The following is a 14,832-nucleotide window of genomic DNA, read 5'->3' on the forward strand; positions in this document are numbered from 1 at the left end:
TATTATTGCCGGGTATAAAACAAAATGATTGTATATGGATAATTAATAATATAGATTTAAGCAGAAATAAAATATGTGGTTCTCACAAAACGAAGCCAAAAATATTAGCAGTCGGTAGATTTTTCCATCAGAAACCCGTGGGTTGGCCCTAACCCACAGGACTTTATAAATATTTTGGCCCTGTGGGCTGTTTTTACGAGGAATTTTTTGGTTCCGTGAGCTTTTCTAGCCCGTACCCACGTGGGTCAAGGCCAAATCATATTAGAGGGGTCAAATTGATAGGTCTAAGAGCAACTGTGAGATAAATCCAACAAACTGGAGAATTCATCACTCTTTGATAGACCGACAAAGTGGTTTTTTTGTTACACACACTTGCGCATGAAGAAACAATTAATGATGTATCTATCTATATATATATATATTTGGTAGAGTAGAGCAACTGTGAGGTAAATCCAATAAGGAAGACATAATTACACGCCAGTTTTCTTATATTTTGTTCAGGTTAATTAGTAATACATGAGTTTGTGCTTAAGTAAATTGGTTAATAAAAGGTTTAATAAATCCTTTGTCCTAATATTTATGAGATTTATTTAATGTATCTCTCTTTTTTTCTTTTATTTGTGTTAACGTGGTTAAGGTGATGATGTAACATTGTAAAGACGATTTTTCTTTTATGAACATATCCAATGTGACCCGTTGTTGTTTATAATTTCATGTCGACGTCCTCTTAATGTTGTTAACATGAATATAACATAACATATAATTACCTTCTTTTAAATAAAAAGTGTTGAATTGAGAATAAAAAATTGAGTCATCACAATAGATAAATCCAAAAAATATGGGACCAGTTTAATAGAATAGGTCACATTAACTCAATTAAAATAAAGTGATCAGAGACTCCTCGAAGCTATATGACTCAAGCAAGGTGAACACTCTTAGACGGGTTCTAGAAGCTTGATGGTTGTCGGATGTATGTACGTATAAAGGTGGTGTTTGGATGTTCTCAAAAGAAAAGATAATAAGAGAAAACTTAGAAGGGGTGCTCTAGCCTTTGGTGACCCAAGGGAATAGTATCACACAAATTTGATAGCATAACAATATAATTCAAAGGTAATTTTTACATGGGGGAAACATCTTTGTTTATAAGCTAGGGAACCCTAAAGGTGTATCTCCAAAAAGAAGTAGGAAAAACTCTAATTTGTCTAACTTGGAGAATAAGGAAAAAATCTCTCCAATAAGGGAGAGATACTTCACGTGGTGCGTCCCATGCCTCTCCAAAAGAGAAAGAACAAAGAAGCCCTCCGTTGTTCTCCAAGGTGAGATATAGGCACATCTTGGCCTAAGTCAACCCTCCAAAAAGGTGACCTTGTTAGTTATTTCCTAAGCTAAAACCCTTCACTATTTCTTCCATGATACAAGGTGCAAAAAGGAAATCCTAGACTTCTTTGCCCATGATGAGTGCACATTTATGCCGTCATTTAGCCTTTATTATTAGATTCTTAATTGGTTTTTGTACTTTAATACAATATTTTAATTAGGATTTGTTATAATTTGGTTTATTTAGCATGAGATAGAAAAACATGTTAAAAGTAATTTTTTAGTTGCATAAATGTTCTTTGGATATTTTGAGGTGTGTTAGTGCAGTTGTAGCTAAGTTGAGCTCATTAAATTGTAGAAATAAATTAGTTAAAGTTTCATTACACCTTAAAGATAAATCCAAGAATGACAAATAATCAAGACCATAAGAAGTCAATCCAAACATAACATGAAAAGTGAAGAAATTTGGCTAAGCCAAGAAGAGGAAACAAGCAACAAAAAATGGATCTTACGGTTTTCTCTGGTTTTTCTACTAAAAGAGATTTGATATTTGATAAATGTTTATGATTAAATATAATTTTGGGAAAATATATGTTAAAATATTTTATTTGATATTGTTAAGTAATTACCTTATTTAACTATATCAATAAATATCAAAAGATAATATTTACCAAATATTTTTTTAATCTAGCATATATCTTCTGAAATATTTTTAGATCTCCACAACAATCAAATATATCTTGAAGATATTTGATTATTTAGAAGATAATTGGAGATAATTACATTATCATAAAGAAGATAATTCGTCCTATCTCTCTCTTTTCTCATGTTCTCCACCCTCTCTTCTTTTTGTTTTCATGTTATTTCTACATTCCATGGAGTGTTAAGTCTTTAGGGTTGATTATGCTATAATTTCTTAATTAGATTCTGAGGTTATATGAATAAATTTTTGTTATTTTTTTATTCTTGTTGTGATTTATTTTTATCTATATCTTTTGCTTCTTAATCAAGTAAAAGTAATGAATTTTACATTATGGCAAGTTAGCATGGGTTAAATCTGCATAACATATAAATCGTATGAACTCAGGGGTTTTTATTTTTAATTGAAAATTTACTTTGATTAAAGTTAGAAAGTTTCATGTGATTGAATGAGTTTTTACCAGTAATTGAGAATGTATTTTGATTGATGATAAAAACATTAATAAGAATTAATCAAGAATGCACTTTAGTTAATTAGCCTTTTACTTGATATAAGAGGTAAAAGAATAAACATGATTATGCACATTAATATTTAATTGAGAATGTACTTTGGTTAAATTTACCATGATTAATCTACAAAGTTCTTGCTTGTAATTGAGAATGTACTTTCATTAAGAGTGAGAACGTCAACACATTATTATTTGAGAATTTACATTGATTAATTTGAAAATCTAAGACAATAATTACTTGAATAATAATCTTTAGATAATCAATGATGAATCCTATTTTGGAAAAAAAAAAATCTAAGACAATAGTTACTTGAATTTACCCTTTCAATTTTGTTGACTACTATCTTAGCAATACTGAAGTTGTTATAGTTTAGTAGTATTAATTTGATCGTGTCAACGACAACATTATCAGCCCATTATACAAGGTCAAAAATAAAATTACTATACTATTTACACTCCATTGTGGCTCAAGGGAATAAGAACTTAGGTCCACCTTCCATCGATGACTCCAAATTTTCTTGAATATGCTTGGTCATGCTTCTTGTGATTAGTCATTTGGCTAGGGGTTTGCAATCATCCCCTTCCTCTTAAAGAGAACTTCTCCTCAAATCTTGAGGGTCTTCAATTTCATCCATGCCTCCTACAAAAGGGGTTAGATCACACACATTAGATGTAGAATACACATCATATTCACTTGTCAACTCTAGCCAATATGCATTATTGTTAATTCCTTTTAGCACTTTAGAAGGACCATCACCACGAGAGTTGAGTTTGGACTTCCATTATTTTGGAAATCTATTTTTGCTCAAATGGAGCCAAACCCACTGTCCTTTCAAATATCACTTCCCTCTTTCTTTTGTTATTATATTTTATGTATATCTCAATTTGTTGTTGTAAGTAGAGTTTCACCCTCTCATGAATTTTGTTCACAAATTTGGACCTATAGAAACTTTCCTTATGAATGAAATCACTAGGATTAGGGGGAGGTATTAGGTCTAAAGGAGTGAGAGGATTAAACTCATACACAACCTCAAAATGAGAGACTTTTGTGGTTTTGTTAGCCACCCTATTATATGCAAACTCAATGTGGGGAAGGGGTCTTGGGTCTTGCTAAACCTATCCACATCCACAAAGATATAGAATCCATAACCACAAAGATAGAGTTAAATCCTCTTTGGGTCTTGGGTAGACCTAAGATAAAATCCAAGTTAATGTCTTCCCAAGGGGATGAAGCAATATGGAGAGGGGTGTACAAACCATGTGGCATAGTCTTAAAATTAGCTTGTAAGCATGCAATGCACTTATGAAAATGTCTTTGGACTACTTTTCTCAAATGTTGCCAATATAACTTGTCTTGAAGAATGTTTTGAGTTTTATCAACTCCAAAATATTAGGAATTTCCTATGGGAACCATGCGATGCACACAACTTACCCTCTTTAAAGAAGTATTGATGGAAACCGTCCAAGGAGCTTGATGGAGATTCATCCAAGGAGTTACAACTTAAGCTATGGCTAGAAAGATGGAAGAAGAAGAAGAAATCTACTCTAGTGGAGATGGTGTCCAAGCTTGTTTTTCCTTTTTCTTAAGCCTTGTATATATGTACATATGTCTTTCTTTAGGCCTTGTATTTTAGGCCAAGGACCTACCCATTTAGGGAGATTAGTAAACGTAGGCAATTTTGAAGATTTCACTACATCAAGCTCAGAGGTCCAGAAAATATCTACTTATAGTCAAATGAAAGTCTTTAGAGTCTACTTTCCAACAAAAAAATTAGCTCAACTAAAGTTCTATGGAGGAAGTTATGAGAAAAATAGTCAACAAAGGTCAGAGTTTCCAGAATGACATTAAACTAGGCTAGTTTTTGGGCCTTAGAGCACTTTTGCACCACATTTGGGTTACCTTTGGGCCTTATAAGCATCTTTTGGCCTTAGAAGAAAGGAGATACATCTCCCTTAGACGTTCTTCAAAGGGGAAGACTCCCATGCATCCCCCTTGGACGGTTAGTAAAGGGAAAGGCTTCCATTCACTCCCCTTGGACAAAGGAAGCTTCTAGGACCTTTAGTAGTTCATTGAACCACCTTTGGATGCATGTACTTCTTTTCTTTCTAGAGAGTTCTACTTCTCCTATAAAAGGAGAGCTCTTCCTATTGTAAACTCATCTTGGAATTAAATATAGTGAAACTTTACCAAATTGATTTCTCACTTTCTCTAATATCAAGTAGGTTTTCTTCTTCTAAGACTCTTCCTAACTCTCTCTTGCAAGGTTGGACAATCCTTCAAGAAATCATTCCTAGCCATTCTTCATCAAGTACTTCCAACATCAATTCAAGTATTCCACAAAGCTACTCTAGGAATCCTCATAAAGCTCCTTGAAAAGGGTTTCATTAGGTAAATTGTGAGAGAATTAGAGATTAGTTTTTCGGTGCCTTCCTTGTTGGAAGTGGATTTTAGTTGGATGGTAACATGCTTTATGCTATTGGCTGTATAAATAGCTCTAACTGGTTGTCCATGAGTGTAGAACTAAGTGTTTGTATGAATGATATGTAGTTTAAAGAACTTGTTGGCTACTTGAACACCTCAATACTTAACTCATGATCTAGTAAAAAGTGAATTATCTAGGAAAATGTTAAAACTGTTTTAGACTATCAAAAGATTTTTCTTGGGAGAATTATGGTCACCTAGTTTAATTCACTAAGTCTATGATATACCTCTTATATGAAAAATAGAGAACTTTATGTCAATTCTATTGCAATATATATAATTATCATGTTATTGGTTCCTTTTACCTTTGGTTGATGCTGTGAAGTGGAGTGGTAACTATAGTGTAGGTTGTCTCGTTAATTTATGATTTTTCTGACATTATTAGGAAAGTATTGCATGTTAGGGACTGCCAAGATTTGTCTTCTTGTATGCATGTCGATATTTACTTGAATGAGGTTGTCTATTAAGGGTTGTATCATTATGGAGAAGTTGGATTAATTTGGTATGAGTTTTAAATGTTAATACACCTATGTATTAATGAACAACCTGATGTGTGTGACTGAAAGGTGTTGGCTATTACAAAAACCACCTAGAACTTGTAATTTATCCTTTGGCAGAAAATGGTAAATGTTTGGACAAAATGTGCCATGAATTGGAACCTCCCTTACCGTTTGTTGCTTATATGCATGAATTCATATTCTTTGTGCATTGTTTATACTGTTATACCAATTATATAAGGTCACATGGGTTTATGGGTCAATACTAGAATGAGATTGGTTAATAAATGTATAAGTCAATATGTTCAGTGGTTTAATTGAAGTGTTTAAGTACAATTTCTTTTCCTTAAAGCTGACGCATGGTAATGTGTCTTGTGGTGATTGGTTTTGATTATAAAATCAATTACATAAAGTATTTGGTAACGATGAATATATATTCTATAGGGACTATTTTGAGTTTATAAATTGGGTGTGATTCAATTTTTAGAATGGAAAGTAATAGGTTTTCGTGTATGCATGAATCATGATTTTGAATTGTAGACTATGTACTTGCTATAATTGTAAATGCGATTTGGTCCTTGTTTTAGTTTGGCTAGAGCAGAGTATAGTACTCTGAACGTAAAGCTTAGTTGAGCAGGTAAAGTTTTTACTCATAAAGCTTGGAAAGCCAAGAAAACTAGTCCTGACCATAAGGCTTTGTTGAGCAGGTAGAATTTTTAGTATTTCTTATTTTAAATAAAATTTTCAAGACATTGTATTGTTAACTTTAAATTTTGGGATTTTCTCTTTGATGACTATTATTTTATTATTTCTAAGTTTGATTTATTAGAGAATTAATTTCACTTTGATTTTGGAGTTTTTTAATTTTAGTAAATTTTCGTGACACCTAGATCGGGGCGTGACAGGGAGAATGTAAGACCCGAGAAAAATAATTATCTAGAAAGGTGGTGAGCATGAGTATTGTGAATTGAAATAATAAAAGATAAATATTACCAAAGTAAAATATAGCACAAATTGTTAGAGCTCCTTGTTTTGGATTAGTTGTCATATATTGATTCTTGTTGTGTGCATAAAATATGTTTATTACTTTTATTTTTTGTTTTATGTGCAAGTTTGGTATGTATTAATATTTGTAATAATTTTTGTGAATGTGTTTGACAAAATTAATTAAGGTTGGGAAATTGAAATTAATGATCTAAATAAAGTAGTTTAGGAAAAAATAAAAATAGAATGTTTAAAGACTTATCAAAATCAATTAGAATCAAGATAATTTTATTATTATATTCTGAGAATAATGGTCTCTTACAAAGATTTCAAGAAATAAACCTAATAGGGTTAGTTAGGCTTCTTATTTGTATTATGTTAAGATAGAAACCCTAATCATTAGTAAGAAAAAAGAAAGAGGTAGAAACATTGAGGGTGTCGTGAGAGTGATAGTTTGATTGAGTAAAAGTTTGTGAGAGCTTAGCAGTGTTGTAGAAGGGCAATTTTTATTACAAGAAAAGGCTTAGTGGGAAATCAAGGTAAGGGGAGTTATCCTTATTGTTCATTAGTATTATGTGAGTTTGTTAATAATTTACGTTAATGGGTGTTGTGTTGTATTATGGAATTGTTGTGGTTATACATGGTGATGTTAATGTGGTTCCACTGTTTCACGATGGGCAAATCATTGTGTACATGTTATAGTTTGTAAGGATTAAATATTGGACATTGTATTGGTGTAGCACGTCATGTTCCAAAATAATTTTGGGTGTTAAAAAGCTAGCTTAAGTAAGAAAGGAAGGATTGACCAATGTATGGGGAGCTAAAGTGCTTTTACTCATTTTTATCGTGTTATTTGTGAGTGGAAGTTGTATTTTGTTTCTAGAATTATGGGGTTTCATTGATACTTATTAATATTCAGATGAATGTATGTTTATTGGGTGTTATATGTAACATGTGAATTTGAGAAAGTGGATATGCTCTGAGTACTGTTTATTCTGATATAATGAGTTGAGTGAAGGGTATTAGTTTGGTACAAAAAGTGATGTTTTATGTTGTATAGTTTGTTATAATGTTGCATGTTGATGTTGGAAATTGATATAGGGAGTTGTTGCTTATGACTCGGTTTTAAGCAACTCTAATGTACATTGCTTGTATTTTTCAACTTTCTTATTGATGGCATGGTTGTTTGGTACGTTGAGCACTTTATTAGGATTGTTTAAGTCTAGTTCGCATAGAAATGTTGACAATGATGGAATGCATAATTATTTAAGACAAGTTACTTTTTACACTAGTTTGATTGAAGCCATATATAGATAATTCATTTTTTTCTACATTGGTTGGTCTACTGGGCTGAATAATGTCTTAGGCTATTTTAAATATGGTGATGAAGTTGAAACTTGAAAAATGAGAAGAGTATGCTATATTTGTGAGAATAATGGTAAGAGGTGCATGTATGTATATTGGATTGTAAATTTGAGTGCACATTCGTAAGTGTTTGAATGAACATATATGTTATGTTGAGTTGGTGGGACTGTTTAAATGTAAGTGTTAGACGATGTATACTTACTTGAATAATATTGGTTGTTATGAAATCATTGCATGTGTATGATGGTGTATACACTAAATGTTTATAATCTGTCCATTTAATGATGATGTATTTGTGCTTTGGGTATCAATAGGTACATTCACTTAAAGTGAGTAAGGATTGGATAGGAAATTGTCCAAGTTACTAGAAGCCAATTGTGAGTGGTGTGATGCCCTAAGTGCTACTCTTGAGTGATTCAAGAGTAGGAAGCGGTCTAGGATAGTTAGCGGTGATACCCTTCAGGTTAGGTGTAAAGACAATATCTTCTATAAGACAGAACCGTCTAACACCTTTATGTTTTGAAGTTTAACAAACAACGATAAACAAAATGAGTATTTCACAAAGTATTATCCGTGTGAAAATAATATTGTTGAATGAAAGGCATCTTATTATGAAACAAGCGTTATGACATTTGAATAAAGAAAGAAAATTTTCGATAAATGCATTAGGTCCAAACGATCCTATTGTTAGTAGACACACTACTACTAAACGATGATTTATTATGAAATGATCACTACACTAAATAATATTCTAGAAAACACATCAATATGCAACATGATATTTTTGCTAAATGTGCTCTTACTATACCTAACTAATCAGTGCAATAATGTGTTACATGATGTTTTTAGTAAACGCGCTAAAGCTATAAACAATGCTTCAAAAACAATGTGTTGAACAACACTTTCCTAAACATGCTCTCATACTAAACAAAGATCCCTAAATGATGCACTATTAGTAAACACCTTTAAAAGGTTAAATGATACCTTATACTAAACGATGTTTTCATCCAACAATGAAACCTTCATAAATCAATACTTGGTATCTTTTCAAAAGGGCTTAAATGATATACATGTATAGAAAAATTGACAAGCACTAAGTTATTTTGAACACGTAATGCAAGGCATTAAACGCACAACATTTCAAACAAAAAAGGTAAGAAGAAAAAAGACATATTTGCAAGCATGAGTCTCTACTTTACTATGTGTAGATGCCTATTACACGTATCTACCTGCTCCATCTTGACCAAGTCATAAGTGGATATTAGAAACAAAGAAGACATTCATGGAATGTTCTCTCCATCAAAAGTCGTGTTAAAGATTTCATACAACCTACTTTGGTTAAAGTACTACAAAAAGTATGTCTGCTTTGACATGTTGACTTCAACCATACGAAAAGGCTATGAAGATTTGAAGATTGAAGACAAGCATTGTCTAACGGATCTTTTCCAATCAAGCCTATATCAATAAAAGATCCCTTGGAATGAAAAAAGAAAGAAAGATGGATATGCACACAAATTACGGAAAGATCATCTAAAACGTGAAACACACACTCATGCAAGAACAAAAACTTTGAGAATACACTCCCAAGATTTATAGTGTCATAAGCTTACATATGTAAGAGACGACAAAATCATACACGGTTTATTAGATTGAGTTGTATTGTAAATGCATCCTCTCTGTGAGAGTTATCATCTAAGACATGTAAACAATCTGATTGATTATACATTCTAAAGAGAATTCAAACACTTGCTGGTTAGCTTAGTTGAGTTAAACACCTACTAGATAGGTGTCTAGGGGAAACCAAGATTGGATAAACTCAAACTAGTCAGCGTAACAGGTGTTACCAACATTGACTAGGGGAACCAGGAGCGATTTAGAATACTTGGACTAGTCAGCGTAACAGGTTTCTCAGGATTGACTAAGGTTACCAGGAGTGATGTCTAATACTTAATTCTAGTTAGCGTAACAAGTGTTACCAGGATTGACAAGGGTTTCCAAGAGTGGTGTCTAATACTCAATTCTAGTCAGCATAACAAGTGTTACCAGGATTGACTAGTGTAACTAAGAGTGGTGCTAATAATCAGTTGTAATCTTGTTGAGATTATTATGGAACCTTGTAAGAGGTCTTAAAAGAGCTCAGTTGAGTGAACCAGTATAAAATAAATGTGTGTTTATTATTTTAGCTTTACAAAACACCTTATTTATAAACATTGCAGTTGTTTATGAAGTTAACTATTGATAAACACTCTTGTCATTAGACATTATTTTCCTTAAGAGTTGTCATTCTTAAACGCTATAGTAGTTTTGCTAAATGCTTGAAAAACACTCTATCTCTGAACATTGTGGTTTAAAAATTGCCTTATAAATCAAGCGTCTAACAACATGTGTAGACCATCTAACCATCACCAAAGTTGTTGAACGTTGATATGCAAAACAGCTTTTCCATAACTCTATTCAGCCCCCCTTCTATTGGTTTCCTATAATTTCATTAGGTTCTCTCTTTCTCTTATGAGAAGCAGTGGAAATGACCGCTCTTCAAACTGTGAGAAGTAGTAAAAGTGGGTTGAAATATCGTACTCTCTTGCCTGTGTGAAATAGTGAAGAAAGGAAAGTTCTTTAGCCCTATATCTAGCTTGAAGTTGAGTATTGTACTCAGTGTGATGCACCATAGTTTTTACTCGTAAGACCTTGAGGAATAGGAGAAATAGGTCCTTACAGAGATGGTAGGACTACTCAACCACCCGATAAAGGTATAGTTTTGGAAATGGTTAGATCATTGAGGGAATATTGATAGGGTATGGTTAAAGGTATGATTGATTACTTATTTTTTTCATGTAATGATTGTTATGTTGATTACTTAGCTCACCCATACATTTGTTTGCCTTGTTTGTATTTGTGGCGATGATCGTATAACATGTGTGTTATACCGGAACACAGATAGGGATGCAGATGTTGCTGGAGTTATGTGATTGACGATACAGGGATTTGCAATGGGAGTTTTGAATAAAGTTTATTTTTATGCATCGGATTAAGAATTTATAATAAAATTTTTATTTTTATGTTGGATTTGGATATTTAATATTTCAAGTTGTAATAACTTTTTATTTCAAAAAACAAATTAATTATGTTTCAAAATTCTTAGTCTTTGATACGCTTAAGTGACTCCCAGACTTGGGACATTACAAAGTCCATCTTGGTCCAAGTCAAGTTAGGCTGAGTCGAGTTTATCTAAGGTCAAATGGAGTTAGTTTCACATCACATTAAGTTGAGTCGGATCCACCTCTAGTTAAGTAATGTGTTAGAGTCACCTTAGACATAGTCAAGCTAAGTTCATCTTTATCTAGTCGAGTTAAAAGGATGTGAAATCGAGTAGAGTTATGTCCATGTTATTCCAAGTAGAGTCTACACACACATCGGATCAACTCTCTCAGGCCAATGTTGGTTCGAGTTTAGTTGGGCTCACATAAAATTGAGTGGATTTTTTTCACCTAAAATTGAGTTGAATAGGACCTTTGGTTGAGTCGAGTCAAATTGACCTTTCGCAAAGTTGAGTTAGGCACATTTTAGGCCACGTTGAATCAGGTTCACATTGGACCGAATTGAGTTGGACCTATCTGTAGCCAATGTTCAACCAAGTTCAAATCATGTCATACTAATTCAGGTTAAGACAGAGTAGACCAAGTTCGGACCCACATGTAACGATGGGTCTAACCAAACCTAAGTTTGGTTGGTTTAGCCCAATCGAACAAGTTTGGTTGGCCCATAACTTTCTTATTGAGTTGTAAAGAGTAAAAGTTAAGTAAAAACCAAATTAATGTAAAATATTTAGAGATCAAACCACACTTAAAAATTTTAAATACTTATATTTAATAATTAATTAAGATTTTATAACAAGATTAAATTCACTTTCATACTGATTCAATTTACATTAAAAATATATTTTGCACCTTGAACTTTTTCAGCCTATTTATTTAGTAAGCCAATAAAAAAGAAATTTATTTAAGAGTTGCTTGGAGTTGACCATAAGCCTTGGACTAAATTAACACTAATATGAGTAACACAATTTTCTTTTGAAACATGAACATAATCTCTAATAACTCTAGTTAAGAATAGCTTAAAAGAAACTATTTTTTTATGAAAAAGAATAAAATTGAATAAATTTAATTAATATTCTTAATTATATTATGCCATTAGTTAATTTATTTAAATATAAAAAAACAAGTAATTTAACGTATTTGATATCACTATTTTGAAAATATTTTATGTTTAAATATGAACACGATCTTCAATAAATATGATTAAATTTTAAAGGTAAGTTTTTTATTCAATAAAATGAATTTAAATGTATTTAATTCAAATTCTTAATACATACGAATTTATATATTTTGTTTATATTTGAGAGGTAGCGTAAATTTGTAATGATAATAAAAATATATTTAGTGTCACGCTAACAAATAAAAATTAATGCTGATTAATTAATAGTATCAAATTTGCATTAAGTCTTGGTAAACTCTAAAATCATATTAATTAATTTATTAATGTCGATTTTTAAAGATCTATTTTTAATAGTGTTATCTAAATTGATATTAATTCATTATTAATTTTTAAATTGATTTTAATTAAATTTGTTTAGTTTGCAAAAGCTAAAGCTAATATATTTTTATTTTAAAATTTAGGTCTACAGTTAAATGACAACAATTTAAAAAAAAAAAAAAGTTTCTCATGTAGGCTCTATCTTAATAAAATAAAATACAAAAAAAAATAAAAAATAAAAGAAAGAGTTGTAATGGATGGTTCAAATGAAACTAGCTTAAATTTTTTTTTTAAATAGTTTCAAATTAGAAAATAAACTCTATTAATATGTAACATTAAAAAAGGTTATGGTCATCATAAATCCAACACTAATACAAATATATATTAATTAAAAAAATTAAAAATAATTAAATCATTTTAAAATTATTTAATATATTTTAATTTTGTATTTTAAATTATCTCTTTTCCTTTAGTTGAAGTGGAAGACTGCAATAAGATCCTAATTTAGTGGAGACTAAGGTAATTTAATGTTTTTAATGTAAATAATTTTATGTACAATATTTGAAAGAAAGAAATGTGATGAGAATATGAAATAAGAGTATTCTTTATATGATCATAAATAATAATATTTTCTTAACAAATTCAAAGAGAAAAACCATGTCTACCACACAAGAAATATATACATATATATTATCTACGTGTGTATAATAAGGCTGTTCGCTGGTAGCCCTTTTTGTGTTGTTAAAATGAAAAGGACAGTCTTAATTAGCTAATGACATTGGCAATAATAGGCCTAAACAACATAGGCATACATATGTAGAAGGAAGTAGCTTAGGGTGATTAATTAAGTGGGTTGTTTCTTCCTCCTTAACGATATGCTGATTGTGATAATGATTTCCTAGACCAAAGAGACAAGGACAAGCCATACACATGTCATGTTCTCTTCCATTTTTACACGAATGTTATTTTTTTTTAATACAAACAAAGTTTTACATCGGATAAAATAAGATATAAATATAGATTTATATATATAAAATATACTTTCTTAAATAAAAGATATTTTAAAATAATTTCAAAAATAAATATGTGAAAACTTGACCCGCAGACGATATCTAACACTGTTTCATGTTAAAATTTCCATACAAATACAGCCATCAATGGAGGCTGAAGCTCTTCTCTTCTTTCTAGCATATATAGATTCTTTTCCATATGTAGTTACCATAGTAAACAAATTAAGTGTCATCTCAATGAGCAGGGTTTTGCAGTGTCATACCTAGGAAATATCTACGTGGAATATCCTTTTAGACTCACTTAATTTGGCTCCTCAGGCAGCAAAAGAAGAAGAAAATGGAGTTTCTTGGTACCAAACAGAGATTCGACCTGTAAAATTTAATGCCATGCTTCGATTTTTCTGCTTTCTGAGGGGTCTTTGAACGTAATCCTTTGGCTACATCTTGGGGCTGTTAGCCTTTCATACATACATTTGCTTTCTTCGAAAAATAACACTCACCAAAGTAATATTTTTAATATGTAATTTTTTTTAACCAAATTACATGTGCATATGGATTTGATGGAATTAAACTCAATATTCCTTCCACATTACTTTAACCTCTTTCCATCTATATAACTACAAAACTAATCCAGGACTTCCTAAGACCTAATGCTATATTATATTCATGAAAACTTTTAAATAATATCAGGTTAAGGTAAAATTATTAGAAAAAAGTTCTTTTAAAAACTCTTTTATGGCAACACATATGTGATCATTTGTGATTGATTCGTTTTAAATAATTTTTTAAAAATAAATTCAAACAGACCAATAAAATAGTGACACATGTTTCATTGTAAAAAAATTATTAAAAAAATTTGTTAAAATATCATCATCCAAATTATTATTCCTTATATGCACTTCTTTTAGTTGCCTTTTGGCTCCTCCTAATTTCTTTTATAATAATTTCAATAAAATACATTTATTTCTCACTTTATTGCCTTTATATTTTTATGTTTCATTAAATTTTAGTTAAAATGAAAAACTTTATACTTTAAAACCCTAGTCAATATGCGGTAAAATATATCTAAATAAAAATATTAAGGGACTAAGAAATATAAGTGAAAGGAAAAATGTTATAAGGAGTTAGTAATATAAAAAAAAAAAACATGGGTATAAATTGAGAAAATGTAAAACTACTTATAAAATCAAATTTATTAATAATAACTTCTATCCTGTTATTCGTTTAAATTTATAGGTTGCTCAATGGCCAATACATATCTTAATAATTTAAAACTGTCGATCGGAATCATTTTATAGACATTAAGAACCAATATGTTAATAAATAGAAATAAAATTAAATATAGGCTCCAACCTATATAAAATGAAAAAATATATAGTGTCGATACAAATGGAGAAGAATGAAATCAAAATATTGCAAAATAAAAATAAAAATAA

The sequence above is a fragment of the Vigna radiata genome, chromosome 8, assembly GCF_000741045.1.
Source record: "Vigna radiata var. radiata cultivar VC1973A chromosome 8, Vradiata_ver6, whole genome shotgun sequence".
NCBI classification, from domain to species: domain Eukaryota; kingdom Viridiplantae; phylum Streptophyta; class Magnoliopsida; order Fabales; family Fabaceae; genus Vigna; species Vigna radiata.